General features: G+C 45.1%; 1 protein-coding gene and 1 pseudogene across 4 annotated transcripts in view; one reads left to right on the top strand and one right to left on the bottom strand.

The window, feature by feature from the left end:
* Positions 1-19,084, top strand: part of LOC126291686 (fasciclin-2) — an 856,801-nt gene that overhangs the window by 581,868 nt on the left and 255,849 nt on the right. The gene's annotated exons all lie outside the window — the stretch shown is intronic.
* On the bottom strand, positions 18,446-18,563 carry LOC126292542 (5S ribosomal RNA; annotated as a pseudogene).

Here is a 19,084-nt window from a genome sequence, read left to right as displayed (position 1 = left end):
ACGTAAAATTACCGTAACTCGTAGACATGGACAACATATTAATAAGAGAGCATGATGAAAAGTAATGCCTTCGAATTTTTTACGTGAGAATACTCAAAGCTTCTTAAACAAAACAAATGTTAAACAAATGTTGTTAACATTCTACTTCTTTATTCTTCATGCATGAATTTCTATTTCTCAGCGTAATCACCCTGGCGACGAATACTTTTCTCCCTACGAGAGAGCAGTTTGATGAAGCCATCACCTTAGAATTATTGACTTCGTTGACAATGCCACAACCTCACCTCTGCTTGCACTGCTTCATCGCCGTCCAAGTGAAGTTCTCGAAGATGTTGTCGAAGTTTTTGAAACAGATGAAAATAGGATGGAGCCAAGTTGGTACTGTATCGAGGACGGTCGGTGACACTGAACCGATGGCTTCGAGTTGTTGCAGATATCACAGCGCTCGTGTGTGGTCTGGCATTATCCTGCTGAAAGAGAGGGTGTGTATGTGTGGACGAAAACATCGAATTCGAAATTACGTTACGTTACGTTACGTTACGAACTGACACGTTAAGATTCAGAGCCCTCTAGCGACGCAGGACAGAAAATATCTTTTTGTAACGTTTTAATAACGTTTGTTTTATTTAAAAAGTTTAAAGAGTTATCACACAAAAAGTTTCAGAGGCGTTAGCGCCCCCTCGTACAATGATATTTTCTATCAAATGGTTCAAATGGCTCTAAGCACTATGGGACTTAACATCCGAGGTCATCAGTCCCCAAGATTTAGAACGAACTACTTAAACCTAACTTGAGGACAGCACGCACGTGCTTCCTCGAGGCAGGATTCGAACCTGCGACCGTAGCAGTCGCGCGGTTCCGGACTGAAGCTCGGCCTCAGCGGCCGACGATATATTCTATCTTCCGCATGTTAAGTGTCATATAATGTTCGTTATGAGTTTAAAATTGAGTTAAGAATGATGTACAGTGGGCGTGTTTATTTCACACTCGACTATCTTCAACCATTTCTAACGATAAGAGCAAAGTCACAAATTCAAACTGAAATCTTACGAAATAGCGATTGTTCATCGACGGACGAATTCAGATACTGTTGAGTTCAGCATTACAAATCATCCGTTTGTACCTCCATCAGCAAGAGGACAGAATTACTGTTCCGATTTATTGACGTGTGTGCCACTTTTGGAGCATCGTGTTGTATTGTCTGACAGGAAAGGTGAAAGTAGTAACAAAGGGCCTAATAAAACCTACAAAAACAGTTAATAGTGAAAAGCATGAATATCAGACCTGGACCAAAAACAACCCCGTAAACATGTTCTCACTAACTTACAGCAAAAATGTTCTCATTATCTAGTAGATAATGACTACATTAGTGCAAAGAGGAATAAGATGTATTGGTAGATATATTTTTATTATGTTGTAGATAATACTCTGGAATTTAAGACTGATCTAATGAACTGTCTGCTGAGCACTCCTTCTATAGTAATGGAGGGTATTTTCACAGAACTTCTTAAAATCGTTTTAGGTTTTTTTCTAATTAACATTAGTACCGTAATAGAATAACGTTTCATGATGTTAAGTAAACTCATTGTATTAGATCTTTGTACATGCCAAGGTTCTATCAGTAGTGGATGAATGGAGGCAACTCATGCAATGCAATTGAGTGGAGTTGCAGTAAGATGTTGTCTACCCTACCTTATCTACGCCACTGAATCTGTTACATTACGATTTACTGAAAATCTGTTTCCCTTTGTTGCAGGTACGTGACATACCTAGAGCGCTGCACGATCGTCGGCGATGCATCTTCCTCCTGACTACACTGAAGGTCAGTTCGTTCCATGGAAACCGATCGAACTACTGTGTTTTGATAGCAGTGTACTGGTTTCCGCAGCTGGTGGTAGATTACGTAGAGCGAGATCTCAGATTTGTCAGTCCTGTCTTCTCCAAACAGCATGATGTCGGAAAGCTTCGTGACACCAGCTGTTCGGGGAGAGCCGCAAGTATTTCTTCACGCTGAATGGTTATCGCTCACGGAAGTAAGCACCAGGTCGTATCCAATAGTTCCCGAAATATAGAATATTAAAATTATTGCATGTTAGCTAGATGTTAACATTGATTTATCCATTTTATTGGTTATTGATCTCCGTGATTGTGGATTATATTGCTTTAAGAAATACAGCAACCAGCCATTTTTATGTAATGTAAATTATATACGTTGTGGGATATCGCGCACCTTCAGTTGTCTTAATACAGATTTAAATCTTCATTATCACAGCGATTGCATTTTGGATACTACAGCTGCCTTGCTATTCTCATTGTTGTCGCTCCTATTTTTCGCGTTTATAAGCGTCTCTCTCTCTCTCTCTCTCTCTCTCTCTCTCTCTCTCTCTCTCTCTCTCTCTCTCCCTCCCTCCCTTTCTCCTTCTCCCCCCCCCCCCTCTCCGTGCAGTGCACGCTTATAAATGCGTAAAATGGAAAATGGGAGCGACAAGAAGAAGAATAGAAAGGCAACTGTAGCATCCAAAATGCAATCGATGGTGCAATGAAGATTTAAATCTGTATTACGCCAGGGCCAGATGAAAAAGATGAAAGAAAAGTTAACGTCGTTTGCGCCATGCCCTCTTCAAAACTTTCTGGACCGTTTTTCTCTGTGGAGACAACTGAGTCCGGTTTCGTGTACCCGAGCACAGACTTCATTTTGAAACAAGACAGAGCTTTGCCACACTTTCTTTGAGGTGTCCGTGAGTACTTACAAGGGAACCTCCCCATCGCACCCCTCTCAGACTTAGTTATAAGTTGGCACAGTGGATACGCCTTGAGAAACTGAACACAGATCAGTCGAGAAAACAGGAAGAAGTTGTGTGGAACTATGAAAAAAATAAGCAAAATATACAAACTGAGTAGTCCATGCGCAAGATAGGCAACATCAAGGATAGTACGAGCTCAGGAGCGCCGTGGCCCCGTCGTTAGCGTGAGTAGCTGCGGGATGAGAGGTCCTTGGTTCAAGTCTTTCCTCGAGTGAAAAGTTTACGTACTTTATTTTCGTAAAGTTATGAACTGTCCGTTCGTTCATTGACGTCTCAGTTCACTGTAATAAGTTTAGTGTCTGTGTTTTGCGAGCACACCGCAAAACCGCGCGATTAGTAAACGAAAGGACGTGCCTGTCCAATGGGAATCGAAAACATTTGATCGCAAGATCTCATAGGTCAACCGATTCCCTACAGTTCGGAAAATATTCATTGACCTTGTTACTGAAGTCGAGAGCTATATTTGTGGGATTCATATTGCCCACGGAATACATCTCACGTATTTAATGCACTCCCGTCCAAATTAGCGAACAGCCAACTGCCAGTCAGGGAGGCTCGTTAGCAGGAATACTCTCTCTTCCGTGCGCTTTAGTCGACTGACGTCGTGTGTTTCGATGTTTGCTTAGGTGTAGCGTCCCCATACTACGGCGCAGTTACCTCGCATCGAACGGACGGATGGACAGATAATAATTGTCTGAAAATAAAAATAAACTTTTCACTCGAGGGAAGACTTGAGTCAAGGACCTCTTGTTCCGCAGCTGCTGACGCTAACCACGGGACCACGACGCTCCTGAGCTCACACTGTTCTTGATGTTGCCTATCTTGCGCGTGGACTACTCAGTTTGTACATTTTGCTAATTTTTTTCGTAGTTCCTGTTTTCTCGATTGATCTGTGTTCAGTTTTTCAAGGCCCATCCACTGTGCCAACTTATAACTAAATCTGAGGGGGGTGCGATGGGGAGGTTCCCTCGTTAGTGCCTAGCTGCCTCACCGATGCACTGGCCGTGCTTCCCGCCACGACTCTCTTTGTTCTTCACACGACCCACGGCCACCTGACCTAACTCCTTGTCGTTCCTTCTTATTGGGGTCCTGTCTGACCTGCCGCTTGATTTAGAAGAGATAGTAGGGATTGGCAACTATGCTTTTGCTAATATCGACCCTTCACGAGTTGGCACGTGTGAGGCAAGAGTTTGACTATCGTATGGGCGTTTGTCCCATCACATATGGTGCCTATACTGGGCAACTGCAATGTGAGTTAAAAATTTTCAGAGATGCTCTGTCCAGTCATATATTGTAGGAAACGGTTCTAGTTATAAGTTACCTAGCTAACAGCTTTCAGTGGCAACAAAAATTTGATTCCCAGTATTTCATTGGGCGGCATGCGAGAGCATCCATTACCACCATGCTCCAAAAACCGCGCATAACAACGACATTTCTCCGGTGCTCACACCGCGGGTTCTCTTGGCGATAAAGAGGTAGAGTCGAGCGTTTTGGACAGCCCTCGGACTAGGAACCATTTTTATACCCAACAGAAGGAGCGTCTAACTATTAACTATCCTACAGTGCGAGTTCAAAGTTCGAACATTAGACACATCCTCCAGCTGAGGCAAATGGAGGAAATCAGTTGGCTCTTTAGCATCATATGGGGTCTGCAGTGCGCCTTAAGAGGCTTCACGGAGGCACCATTTAGTTAAAGGGCGGTTCCTGAGCAAACCCGAAACCGACGTTTTTACTCTGGTTTCGCCGTCAGTAGTAGATATCTAAATAATTAACAGCAACAAATTGCTCAGATTGTAACGGTATGTTGTCTAGACATTTATTTAGAAGAGATAGCTTCCCGTTTTCAAAAACATTTATCCGTTATCGGGAACTACCTGAAAACATTGTCTTTGCGTACCAGAACCGAACCGCGGATTCCAGCTCGGCTATACATAGCAAATAGCAGTAATTTTGTTATATATTCCTAAGATCCCTAACCAGAACAACCGTGATATCTTTATCCAATTCTGAGATACAAATGATCAAAATTACACTACGTGTACACTTAAATATGCACGTAAATCCGTTGTGAGGTGAAAATGTAGTGTATAAAGTGACTTAGCGCACAGAAATGTGCTGTAAAGTCTCCCCATTGCCATATGCAAAATTTTTCTGCACGTGAAATCGTGTCTGAGATGTAAAACTAGTTTTGCTTTAATTCATTTTTACATAAGTAAAGTATCAAAATTTTACTGAGTCATAAAGCACTTTTCATATATGACGTGCTGGGTAGCAGTGAAAAGAAGGGTACCAGCGGAAAAATGGCACAAAAAAGGCAAGTATGCTGTTTATTAAAAGACTGACTGAAAAGTGGTTTTGCCAGCCGCCTCATTCTACCTTCCAGAGCATCTTTACAAACATTTCCAAAACGTTTGGCATGGGTAGAGATTCGGGGTTTTCCATGCTAAGACGGAAGGGGACAGTGGCAGTGGGAACGAGATGAAAATGTAATAAAAACTGGAGTATAGTAGACGCTGGTTCTGGTATAGAAAGAGTGAAGACCACATTGACTTTGTGAGGGAAAGAGAGGCAGCGGCAGTAGAACGCAATTAAAAGTGACAGAACTGTGCTAGGAAAAGAATGAAGGAGACAGTGTCAGTGGGAGAGAAGTTAAGAGAAGGAGACAGTGGAAGTGGGCGAGAGCCAGTCATAATGAGAGGCAGACAGTGACAACGAGGAAGAGGAAGATAGTGACAGCAGCAGTGGGGAAGGTTGAATGAGATAGTGGGAGTAAAAGAGAGCAAGAGGGGGAGAGTAACAGTGAGAGGAGAGAGAACGAAGGAGAATGTGGTGTGAGTAGGAGACAGTGACAAAGAGACATACAGAGATAATGACAACGAGTTGGGCTGAGTGGCTGAGTGAGAATGAGTAAGTGGGTGTGGATGGGCATGAGCGACTCACAGCAGTGGATTGGTGGGTGTGGAAGAGAAGCTTGCGGGAGGAGAGTTGTGTGTTAAAATGAGCGCAAATATTTTCGGATCTCAAAGTCATTGGGAAAATTTTAAACGTGCTGTGGGAGGTATAACGAGGGAGCGGGTACCGCACTATTCAGCGAGAGTGCTTTAGACAGGAGCATATTCGCCTTATTGTTCTCTCATAGGGGAATTTTCCTGTTAATGATTGATGGAATTTTGAAATTTACAGTGCCGTCATGATCTACTCGTTACGTGCAACGCTTAGAAAAATAAAAAGTGTTAAAGTTAGAAAGTGTGCATAGCCCGCATCTCGTGGTAGTGCGGTAGCGTTCTCGCTTCCCGCGCACTGGATCCCGGGTTCGGTTCCAGGAGGGTCAGGAATTTTTCTTGCCTCGAGATTACTGGGTGGTGTTGTGCCGTCTTCATCATCATCATTCATCCCCATTACGGTCGGAGGAAGGCAATGGCAAACCACCTCCACTAGGACCTTGCCTAGTAAGGCGGTGCGGGTCTCCCGCATCGTCCCCTACGCTCCTGGGAGTATGGGACCTCATCATTATTTATTTACTGCTAACGTTATTGGCAAAACATCTTGCAGAGAGTGCACCTGCAAATTGTATCATTGTACAGTTCAGAAGATATGAGGCCATGAACATCGAGATTTGCGAAACTGATGATGTTTCAAAGAACTGGTGGAGGTGTTAGTACTGTGTTTCTTATTTCCTGTATGTCTTGTAGTCTTATCGCAGTCGTCGTCTTCTGAAACCGCGGAGACACTTACGAATAACATAGCATATGAATGAAAATCTTAATCGATGATCGAAAATTTACGTCGTATTATGCATGTCCCGACTGTTTGGTCCTTGTTCTGTAGATTTTTCCGAAGCACCAGTCCCCAAGTCCCGATGTTCTGAAAACTGGGCCTTTGCTCCAGTGTGCATATTGGAAGCGTTACAAAGTTTTCGAGCTCGTAGGTACTGGGTTGCGGCTCCACGCAGCTGAACCCGGAGGGAAAGCTGCCACAGCAACACTCCCGCAAAGTGACGTTGGTGGGCAGAGCAGCAGCTACGGCGGTGGCGGAGCGTCGCGGTTGCGTTGCGTGCGGTCGACCCGCACGCAACGAGGTGCGTACATTGTGTATGCCGTGTGTGCCGCTCCCACCGACAGCTGGGACCCGGCCGCTCGCTCACACGCAGTGTGTGCGCCCACACCGCTAATTCGGCCGCACGAGTATTTCTTCCGTACTGGTGCCCGGCACCCTGTTCAACGATGCCCGTACCGTGGCGGCTTCAGCCGAGCGTGCGCTGTAATGCAGCCGTTTCCAGCCAGGGTGTGAAATGGAATTTTCTGTGCGGTAAGCACTAACAGGCTCTGATTGCCGTTTAGCCATAACTGCAAATTATCCTTGGTCTTATGTCAAAGCGGTAGGTGGGTCAAAACAAAATGTCCAGACACTCTGTGACCAAAATGGTACTGAAACAGAGGATGACAGACTAAAGGCCGAAATACTAAATGTCATTTTCCAAAGCTGTTTCACAGAGGAAGACTGCACTGTAGTTCCTTCTCTAGGTTGTCGCACAGATGACAAAATGGTAGATATCGAAATAGACGACAGAGGGATAGAGAAACAATTGAAATCGCTCAAAAGAGTAAAGGCCGCTAGACCTGATGGGATACCAGTTCGATTTTACACAGACTACGCGAAGGAACTTGACCCCCTTCTTGCAGCGGTGTACTCTAGGTCTCTAGAAGAGGATAGCGTTCCAAAGCATTGGAAAAGGGCACAGGTCATCCCCGTTTTCAAGAAGGGACGCACGAAATATGTGCAGAACTATAGACCTATATCTCTAACGTCAATCAGTTGTAGAAGTTTGGTCACATATTATGTTCGAGCATAATGACTTTTCAGGAGACCACAAATCTACTTTGTAGGAATCAGCATGGGTTTCGAATAAGACGATCGTGTGAAACCCAGCTTTCGCTATTCGTCCACGAGACTCAGAGGGCCATAGACACGGGTTCCCAGGTAGATGCCGTGTTTCTTGACTTCCGCAAGGCGTTCGATACAGTTCCTCACAGTCGTTTAATGAACAAAGTAAGAGCATATGGACTATCAGACCAATTCTGTGATTGGATTGAAGAGTTCCTAGATAACAGAACGCAGCATGTCATTCCCAATGGAGAGAAATCTTCCGAAGTAAGAGTGATTTCAGATGTCTCGCAGGGGAGTGTCATAGGACCGTTGCTATTCACAATATACATAAATGACCTTGTGGATGACATCGGAAGTTCACTGAGGCTTTTTGCGGATGATGCTGTGGTATATCGAGAGGTTGTAACAATGTAAAATTGTACTGAAATGCAGGAGGATCTGCAGCGAATTGACGCATGGTGCAGGGAATGGCAATTTAATCTCAATGTAGACAAGTGCAATGTGCTGCGAATACATAGAAAGAAGGATCATTTATCATTTAGCTACAATATAGCAGGTCAGCAACTGGAAGCAATTAATTCCATAAATTATCTGGGCGTACGCATTAGGAGTGATTCAAAATGGAATGATCATATAAAATTGATCGTCGGTAAAGCAGATAACACACTGAGATTTATTGCAAGAATCCTAAGGAAATGTAACCCGAGAACAAAGGAAGTAGGATACAGTACGCTTGTTCGCCCACTGCTTGAATACTGCTCAGCAGTGTGGGATCCGTGCCAGATAGGGTTCATAGAAGAGATAGAGAAGATCCAACGGCGAGCAGCGCGCTTCGTTACAGGATCATTTAGTAATCGCGAAAGTGTTACGGAGATGATAGATAAACTACAGTGGAAGACTGCAGGAGAGACGCTCAATAGCTCGGTACGGACTTTTGTTGAAGTTTCGAGAACATACCTTCACCGAGGAATCAAATAGTATATTGCTCCCTCCTACGTATATATCGCAAAGAGACCATGAGGATAAAATCAGAGAGATTAGAGCCCACACAGAGGCATACCAACAATCCTTCTTTCCACGAACAATACGAGACTGGAATACAAGGGAGAGCCCATAGAGGTACTCAAGGTACTCTCCGCCAAACACCGTCAGTTGGCTTGCGGAGTATGGATGTAGATGTAGCTGTAGAGAAAAGTTTTCCCTTTAACGATTTTGAGTGGTTCATTTATTGTGTCCTTCAGTGGGAATCAATATGCACCATGTCATTCTTAATGGAGAGAAAGCTTTATGCGTAAAACTAACTTCGTGTGTATCCTCATATTTAATTAATATGTTTCGCACAAAAAGATGAGGAGACATGGCCAGGCTGGCTGGGTGCGTGGCTGCCCTCTAGCGTTGTCTGGGTCGCCCCTGCCACACGGACATCGGTGGGCGGTAGCCCTGGCGCTGGAGTGACAGCCAATATTCGGCGAGCGCCAGGCTTCGGCGAGTACCATGTCACATGAGGAGTGCACCGTGAGATCACAACCATGTGTACTCGCGCCAGACTTTAAATATTACTAGAAGAACAAGTGTCATGAAACAACCATCCATCCAAGCACACACAAATATACATCGGTATTTGAGCAAAAATCAACACATGGCCAAAATATTATATTCTGCGAACATTACCACATGTCCATCCATTGCTTGTGACAGCGCACCATAGTAAACGAAAATGTGGTAGGAGAACATGTGTTATTTTGTAACATTCAGAAGGGTAAAAGGCTGGAAATGCAGCCAAAACTTTATCATTCTCAATGGAAACGGATTTAGTTAGAAAGCCTCGTCAAACAGCTTAGTGTCATATACATGAAATTTCTATTGGTACGTAGCTTACATACAGGCTAACAGACATACAATAGTCCTCTATTGGTCTTCTTCTAGTGCAGCTCTATGGAAACGACTTACTCCCTTGTACCAATACGTGCAGACATAGTGCTAGCTAGCCATCGCACGAGAAAATGACGTGCTTTTTTGTCTATATGCACGAGATTTTATTTACAGACATTATCTCTGAAAGCTCTCAAACTGAAAATTGGTTGAAACCATTACTACTTTTTGATTATCGTCGTGGCCTGCTGTGTGGCCGAGCGGTTCTAGGCGTTTCAGTCCGGAACCGCGCTGCTGCTACGGTCGCAGGTTCGATACGTGCCTCGCGCTTGAATGTGTGTGATGTCCTTAGGTTAGTTACGTTTAAGTAGTTATAAGTCCAGGGGACTGATGACCTCAGATGTTAAGTTCCATAGTGCTTGGAACCATTTTTTTTATTATCGTCGTGGTTGTGTGTTTTAATAGCTGCAACTTTATAGGATGTTAAATACACGCATACACGCACCACACATTAAGTATCTATGGCTAGATTACTTATGTGTCGAAGCTTAAAAAGGTTGAGTCACCTGCTGTGCTGCTGAAAGAGCGTACTGTATGTAAGAGCAGCGAAGCTGCTGAAGTAGTTTTCAGAAAACTTTTTACATTAAGCACAGGAAGTAAAACAACACGTATTTTGGATTCACATATGTTTTGCATTCGTTCTCAAACGATTACAGGGAAGCAGTTTGTTAAAACTATTTGATTGTTTTAAACTGTAGCTCTCACTGAACAGCCTGAGATGACGTGGTTATTTTTTCGTTACTCGTCATATTTATTGCGATACTTCAAAGATGAGTAACTGACTGGCCGTTGTTCGAAGAATGTACAGTGAATTACATCATGGTAATAAAATGAGGGAAATCAGAGCTCCCACGGAAAGGTATAGGTGTTCGAGACTGGAATAGAAAATTTACTGTGAAGGAGGTTCGTTGAACCAACTGCGAGCACTTTGAAATGTGATCTGCGGAGTGTCCATGTAGATGTAGAAAGAAGACGGTGGAAGTGCGAGGGAACGGTTTCGCCGTTTGACACTCCAGGCTGGTACGTCAGCAGTAACCGGTCACAGAGCTGTGCGCCGACGAAAACTGAAGCGAGACATCGTTGTGAACGGCAGTGAGCAGTGAAAGCAGTGGAGTGAGGTACTAAAGCCCCGGAAGGACCACGGAAAGCTAAGGGAATGACGAGGCACCAATGAGTTTGAAAGCGCCTCGGGTGTAGCTCGTCCATCTTCAAAGACAAAGGCTACAATAACTTTAACGACCAAAATGCAAAGGTGAGCCAACGTATTACTTCGTCTGACACATATTTAGCTATACAGAAGGTGTAAGAAAGGGCGCTGTAAAATCCGACGCTCATACTCTGGTTGGAGAATGCAGGCAGCCGGTGCTCGCAACAACGCTGCCCGCAGCACGTGAAGAACACGACCCGCTCTGTAGTCGAAATGTTGTGGACGGGTTGGAATCAACAACTTGACTGACACACCTGAAAGCGTTAGTCATGACGATGAAACACGAGGGTTAAAAGTGGGTAGCTGCACTGGGTGAGTGAGGAGGAAAGTGAAGTGACAGTATTAGTGATTCCAAACAAATAGCGTCATGGGATGGTGTGACTTGTTGTTAACAGTTTCCGAGGAAACTAATGAAAACAGTGGCGAACAGCACAAATACAAACATTGTGATCTGATGTTTTGTTTAATTGTGTGCATTTCGTCACAGAAGATTTTCATAAAGTTCACCGTAACTTCCAATGCATTTTGCAGCTGTGGTAGACAGCTGCTGCTTTGCTGATCTGAGATCATTCCTACGGTCTTTCCTTGAGCGCACGTAAGTAAAATACTACCGAGAAGTTTCTTCTTTGCGTCTCCACTTTGCGCTTGTTAACTTAAGTTCTGTGTGTTTATGCTGGTCGCTATATTAATCCTGTTGCAAATCTCGAGTAGCACATTATCCGTTACAGTTGCCATATTACAGTAGTTTTATGACATGGCCACTCACGTTATCAGGAGTAACATTTCCAAGTTGCAACAGTAATGCTGATTTTTGCACAGGGATCTGCGGAGTTGATATTCAACGGTATTGGTTTTAAGGTTAATTTAACTAATGAGTAACCCATATGTTTTTAACTCAACGTAAGAAAATGTTATCAGATTTGTAGGGATTCCTACAGGTACGGCAGTTACCAAAAGTGGTCACGCAAGTCTCAATTTTCACAGTTGCTGAGGATATTACGGGTGGGCATCAATCTTCTCAATCGTTAACTTCAATGTTACATAGAACAGCAATGTAAGTAAGTCCACAACACTCCAGTGTATGCTGGAAATCAGTAGGAAAAACTAGCGACTTATAGGACTTCATAATGCGACCAATATACTTTCAACATTAAGTAGATTGGTGCTCCGGTTAAACCATGTCCAATTTCATATTTCTTTTTTTTTAATTTAATCAATCCATAAATTACTTGTTCCTACTTTGCAATTACTTATTCGCTCTTATATTAATGTTGATAATTTTTATACAGAGATACACCACAAGATGCAACTAAAATTTTGTGAAACCGGTTGGCAAGTCTAGAAGGACAATAAATACAGCTATATGTTGGTCAGTTTCAACCATTCTATCATCTGGATTCTATAGCCTGGAAGTTCCGTAAAGTCTGTAATGTGATGCAGTAAGATCGGCTGATCTAGTAGCCAAGAAATGACTCCACTGGCTCGTCGCGTACGTGAAGTGGTCAGTAAATGCAACGCTACGTAGCCTAACGTCGCTTTGGTTGAGTGTGCCGACATGCGGCTGACGCCCATGATTTTCAAACAGCTGCTGCGAAAGAAACGGTTAAGAACTGGCCATATCCTTTCTTCTCAACAGCGCTAGTTCTGTTAGGTTCGCAGGAGGGCTTATGTGTAGTTTGGAAGGTAGGAGACGAGCTACTGGCAGAATTGAAGCTGTGAGGACGAGTCCTGATTCGTGCTTGGGTAGTTCAATTGGTAGAGCACTTTCCCGCGAAAGACAAAGGTCCCTACTTTGAGTCTCTGTCAGGCACACAGTTTTAATCAGCCAGGATGTTTCAAAAGGGCATATGTTCGTAGGAAGTTTTTTTGTACAAAATCACGAGTACTATCACCGCTAAAAGATTGTGCCTCTCTCTGTGACTCGCCGTGTACTTTAATATCTGCGAATGTGGATGAGAGTCGCGGTTGAAGAAGCTACGAATCCGGTTAGCACTTTTTTTTTTATCCGCGCAGCTAAATGCCGTAGTCTTTCAAGTGCCCTCCGTCATACATTGCTGTCTGCTGCGTGCACGTGCGTAGGTATAAGGGCGAGCTTTATTGGAGCCGGAAAGCGCGGCAGTGCAGCCTTTGAGGCCGGTGGCTGTGGCCGTGGCGGTGGTGATGTTGACGTCGGTAGCTGCAGATGGCGCTGATTGGCGTCGTCAAAGGGTCGGGCTATAGCGGAGAGCGGCCCGCGCAAACAGGCGTCCGTGGACACACAGGCCGGGCGTCGAACCGGCGGCTGCCGTGACTGGAGGACGCGGCCGGCAGCCAGTGTTTGCTGCGGGTCGGCGAAGCCTCTGGAGGGCCGCCGTTCCCTACACTGGCCTCCAGCGCCTACTGTAGCGTCTCTCTCTGGCCTGCAGTCTGTACACTAAAACAATGTATCCCGGCCACCCTGATTTAGGTTTTCCGTGATTTCCAATAAATTGCTTCGCGTAAATGCCGTTCCTGTGAAAGGGCACGGCCAACGTCCCTCCCCATCCTTCCCTAATCCGATGGGACAGATGACGAAGCTGTTTGGTCCGCTCCCCAGACTCAGGCACCCAACCAGTTGTCGGAGACGCTTCACGGCAGATCCAGCATCCTCTGGGTCAGGTCAGTATCAGGAAAGTATGTGTAAGCGGTGAGGAAAGAGGGGATAATGTACACTGTCCAGTCACATTAATATCACCAGCTGCGAAAAGTCTGACTGACTCCGTTTTGCAGCGAGGACCGATGGAAGAAGTGCAGGAAGTGGATCGGCGAGACTTTCGAATGTACCTACAGGGACGTGAAGCCACGTCAGCTCCACTGATGTGGCCAGCTCCGCTAAGTTTCTCCATGACGCGAACAGCTCGATCGTGGCGCTCCCACAGATTCTCGATTGGATTTAAATCCGGGGAGTCTGGTACCCAGGAGTGTGGCATACTTATCCTCCTGCTCTTCGAACCACGTACGTACTTGGTGAGTCGTAAGACACGTTGCTCTGTCCTGCTGGTATATGCCATCACGCCGAGGAAAAGGAAACTGATTTAGGGGTTGACATGCTCCCCAAGGACTGATGAATACTTACGTTCATCTATTGCTCTTTCCAGAATGACAAGGTCACCAGGGAATGCCACGAAAACGTTCCCGAGAACCATGACGCTCCCTTCTCACCCTGGATACTTCCGCCGGCCGTGATGGTCTAGCGGTTCTAGGCGCGCAGTCCGGAACCGCGCGTCTGCTACGGTCGCAGGTTCGAATCCTGCCTCGGGCATGGATGTGTGTGATGTCCTTAGGTTAGTTCGGTTTAAGTAGTTCTACGTTCTAGGGGACTGATGACCACAGATGTTAAGTCCCATAGTGCTCAGAGCCATTTGAACCATTATTTTGAAATATGTGAAAAATACTGACACGAGGAAGGGACATGATGATAGACATCAGGGAGTAATGTCCGTGATACTGGAGGGAAATGAGAAGGATAAAAACTCTTTAAGAGGAAACAGAGATTGGAATATATCGAATAAATAATTGAGCATGTTTGCGAAAGCTCTGGTTTCACACGGGGCAGGGTCCAGAAGAGGAATTCATTGCGGGCCACACCAAACCAGGCTGAAAACCGATAGCAAAATAAAGAAAAAAGGAAAACTGGGAAGTCGGAACACGGAGAAGCGATGAAGCCAACGAAGCAGCAGAGGAAGCATAGTGCCTCGATGTGCCGTCTCAGCGCACGCTGATGTGTCACTCTTCGACAGCAGAGAGAGTGGTTAGAGGCGGTGAACGACAAAAAATGCTTCAGTTAGTCAAATCGGGGACCCAGGCGCCACAAAGCTCGTGCCAGCCCCGCTGATAGAAGGAACTGATGGTCACCAGGTTTAGGACACTGTCAGTGGACAGTATAGTTCCCTTCTCCGGCAGGACGGTGGACCAGTATTTGACTCATGTTAAGTAATTTTCAAATAAATATTTCGTTTTTGTGATCCATAGTCCGAAGACTAGTTTGATACACCCATCGATGCCAGTCTATCTTGTTCAAGCATCTTCATCTGTGTGTAGTTACTTCGGCCACACGCTCACTATATTTAACCCTCTGTTGCGTAATTATTTTTTTTGGTGGCGCAGGGGAGACCAGTGTCAGCGAAAAATATATATATATATATATATATATATATATATATATATATATATATATATATATATATATATATATATATATATGAGGCTAAAGTCCGACACACAATGTACTATGTGACGCGTTAGACATAGAAATTTTGATTTAATTTGGACTTAATCAGTACGGCAGCAAAGCGAAAACATTGATGAATGATTAACTATTCGTTACAAAGACAGTGAATCACATTGCGTACTATCATTAAGACTGGTTTTACGCGCCTTAAGAATCAAAGTAGATGCGATTGAAGTGACAGAAATAACTCACCCTTCCAAATGCTTTCGCGAACTTTTACGTACACTCAGCCTTCCGCAAGGATTACCAATTTTGAACTGTTCCTGTTAAATCTAGCCTAGTCGTCCTATATTTGCGGTCTAGGAAGGCTGCCTTATTGGTTCGCTAGACAAACAATTCAAACAAATCGTATTAATGAGTTTTATAACAAAGTGAACAAATACAATACTTAATTTCGTGTTACACAGACACGTCGGAAGCAAAGCGCTACAGGAAAAAAAAAAAAAAAAAAAAAAAAAAAAAAAAAAAAAAAAAAAGAATTCTCTTCGATATAACAGTGTCGCGTTGTCGTCCTGGAGAGGGGGCGGTCAGTTTGCAATTGGCTGACGCCTTCTCACACCCATCTCTGCTCTATCGTTTCTGATTGGCGAGCCGGCGCTTGACTTTACTGCCAACATGAAGACGCTAAACTCATTTTAACTTATGCAACTATACTGTGTGTTTTGCCAGCTGGCAACGTCATACATATACGAAATGGTTCAAATGGCTCTGAGCACTATGGGACTTAAGTCCTGAGGTCATCAGTCCCCTAGAACTTATAACTATTTAAACCTAACTATCGTAAGGACATCACACACATCCATGCCCGAGGCAGGATTCGAACATGCGACCGTAGCGGTCGCGCCGTTCCAGACTGAAGCGCCTGGAACCACTCGGCCACTCCGGCCGTCTCATACATATACATTATACATAAATTTTCAATTTGTTGCCGAATGGCAACATCAAGCAATAGAGGGTTAAGTTTACATCTCCATCAGGAGATACTTCTCACCATCATCAAATTAATGACCTCTTGGTGAGTCGGGATGTGTCTTATGAACCAGTCCCTTCTTACCGTCACGATGTCTGATAAACTTAGCCGGCCTGGGTGGCCGAGCGGTTGTAGGCGCTACAGTCTGGAACCGCGCGACCGCTACGGTCGCAGATTCGAATCCTGCCTCGGGTATGGATGTGTCTGATGTCCTTAGGTTAGTTAGGTTTAAGTAGTTCTAAGTTCTAGGGGACTGATGACCTCCGATGTTAAGTCCCATAGTGCTCAGAGCCATTTGAACCATTTGAAATCTGATAAATTTACTGTTTCTCCGTTTCGGTTAAAAGCCTCCTCGTTACTGGCTCATCCCATCTGATCTTCAGCATTCTTCTGTAGCACCGCATTTCAAAAGCTTCTCTTATGTTCTTGTCTGAAGTTCGTGTCGTCCATATTCCGTTTCTGTCGAAGGCTACACTCTGTAACGTTTTCAGGATGACTTCCTAATATTTAAGTTTGTATTCGGCGGGAACTTGTTATTTGAGAAGTTAGTTTCTTGCTATTCCCATTCTGCATTTTATATCCTCTCTACTTCCAACACCGTTAGCAATTTTCCACCATAAACGGCAAAACCTTTCTAATTGTTTAAGTGCCTCATTTCCTAATCTAATTCCCTCACCACCGCCTGATTTAATTCGACTACGTTCCGTTAGCGTTATTTTATTTTGGTTGATTTTCAGCTTGTCAGCATTTTATGACTTTAAAATCCAATTAAAACTGATTCACATTGTTCATCTGGCGCTGAGCACTATGGGATTAACATCTTAGGTGATCAGTCCCCTAGAACTTAGAACTTCTTAAACCTAACTAACCTAAGGACATAACACACATCCATGCTTGAGGCAGGATTCGAACCTGCGACCGTAGCAGACCCGCCGTTCCGGCCTGAAGCGCCTAGTACCGCACAACCACCGCGGCCGCCGAACTAAAAGTGAACCTGCGGTACATTCTAAAAGAGAGGAAGGAATAACAGAACTGCATGCGTCCCGGTGTCGATAGAACAAAGCTGCGCGTGTCGATAACAGTTGATGGGCTGGACTTTCTACCCGACGATTGGCAGCCGCCTCCGCCGGCCCCAGGGACTTGGCTACCGCCGCTTATCGCCAGAGCGGGCTCCGACAGCAGCAGCAGACGGACAAAGTGTCTCTGCCGCCTTCGCTGCCTCTGTGCCCGGCGACGTGGCGGCCCAATTACCGGAAGTTTAAAACCCGGGCCAGCCGTCACTCAGCCGGCAGTCAAACTGCAGACAGTCGCAGAGGCAGACGAGCGGGCCGCCTCTTTGCCAACTCTGCACCTCTCGCCGTCCGCTTTCATCGCGCCAGCCGCCAATTAGCTGGCGCTCTTGACGTCCCGCCGCCTGAAAGAGCCGCTGCGTCGCGCCAAAGTTGCCGACGTCACAGCATGGCTGGCGGCAGCGTGCACGGCGCCTTCCCCAGCGCGGGCCACTTGCTCGAGGATTTAGTCACATGAGATTCCAGCTGCTCAGTGCCACAAAGAGCCAACGTAATAAAGCTCTTCTCAGTGTCACAAAGAGGTAACTTAATAAAGCACTTTTCTCCGTATCAGACTGCGCAAGTTATGTAAGTGGAAGATAAAGATCTTAAACAGCGTCATACACACTGGGATGCAAAAGTTAAGGGCGAGAAAGTATCTCTTGCACGATGTGTCACTGGCAAGTAACACACCATATGAGGAAAGAATTGCTACAGTATAGTAGAGTACAGGAGGTAACTGGAAGAAATACTCAATTAGGCGAAGAAACGTGACATTTTTATTCAAAGACAATAATGACACCTAAGTCACCGCGATTGATTATGGACACATGCCCATCACACGCGGCCGTATATTGTTCTCAGTAGGGTGTGTAATCAGTAGACGGCCAATTTTTTTGGTCGTGAAAAGTACGTTTTAGGCGCCTAAACTAGTCTCGTCCAGTACCTCATTAAGGCTGTATGAAACCTAAGCTGGGGCCTGAAAAGTATTATGCAGAATAACCAAACATGATGTAAAATACACAGTGCTCGCTTGTAAGCATATTATTATTCATTAAAATCAAGGAAAATGAAAATATGCACGGTTTCACAACACTGGAAACATTATATGTACTACTTTAATGTTCAGAATAATCCCAAACCTTCTTAGGTTTTCCAAGATAAAAATACAGTACAAGATACTTTGTAAGCAAGCAACAAGTGGCCTATCGGGACCACCTGACCGCCGTGTCATCCTCAGCTGCGGATCTCCCAGTCGTTATTGATGGTTTTCTTGGACCGGAGCCGCTACTATTCGGTCGAGTAGCTCCTCAGTTGGCTTCACGTGGCTGAGTGCACCCCGAAAAATGGCAACAGCGCATGGAGACCCGGATCGTCATCCATCCAAATGCCGGCCACGCCCGACAGCGCTTAACTTCGGTGATCTGATGGGAACCGGTGTATCCACTGTGGCAAGGCCGTTGCCAAATTACTTAGTAGCTATATGGTGTACACGTGTAGTATGTAATTTCATAAATGCCGGATAAACCAGTGGCCCCTGTCAGTCAGTATTAATTCATATGCCGAAAATGAATGTTGTACATCAGCGGTAGTCATCATGGTCCCCATCACACGATAGTGGATATTTCAGCTTTGGTGGTGGCCGGGAACGGTTTTAAAAACATTTTCTCTAGGTTTATAATAGAAATGGGGCAACGCAATTCGTAAGGAACCAACCCGCCAAGGTACCCGCCGGCCCTGGATCGAATCCGCCCGGCGGCTTAACGACGAGGGCCTGTGTGCTGGCCAACCTGGATGTGGTTTTTTGGCGGTTTTCCACATCCCGCTAGATGAATACCGGGCTGGTCCCCATGTCCCGCCTCAGTTACACGGCTCACAGACATCTGAACACTTTCGCACTATTCCACGGATTACACTCGACGCAGACAGTTGGGGTACACTAATTCCGTCCTGGGGGTAAGGGGTTGCGGCAGGAAGAGCATCCGG

This window comes from Schistocerca gregaria, chromosome 9, assembly GCF_023897955.1.
Source record: "Schistocerca gregaria isolate iqSchGreg1 chromosome 9, iqSchGreg1.2, whole genome shotgun sequence".
In the NCBI taxonomy this organism is placed as follows: Eukaryota; Metazoa; Arthropoda; class Insecta; order Orthoptera; family Acrididae; genus Schistocerca; species Schistocerca gregaria.
Note: the sequence above shows the minus strand (reverse complement) of the source record. Positions and strands in the feature narration are given on the sequence as shown.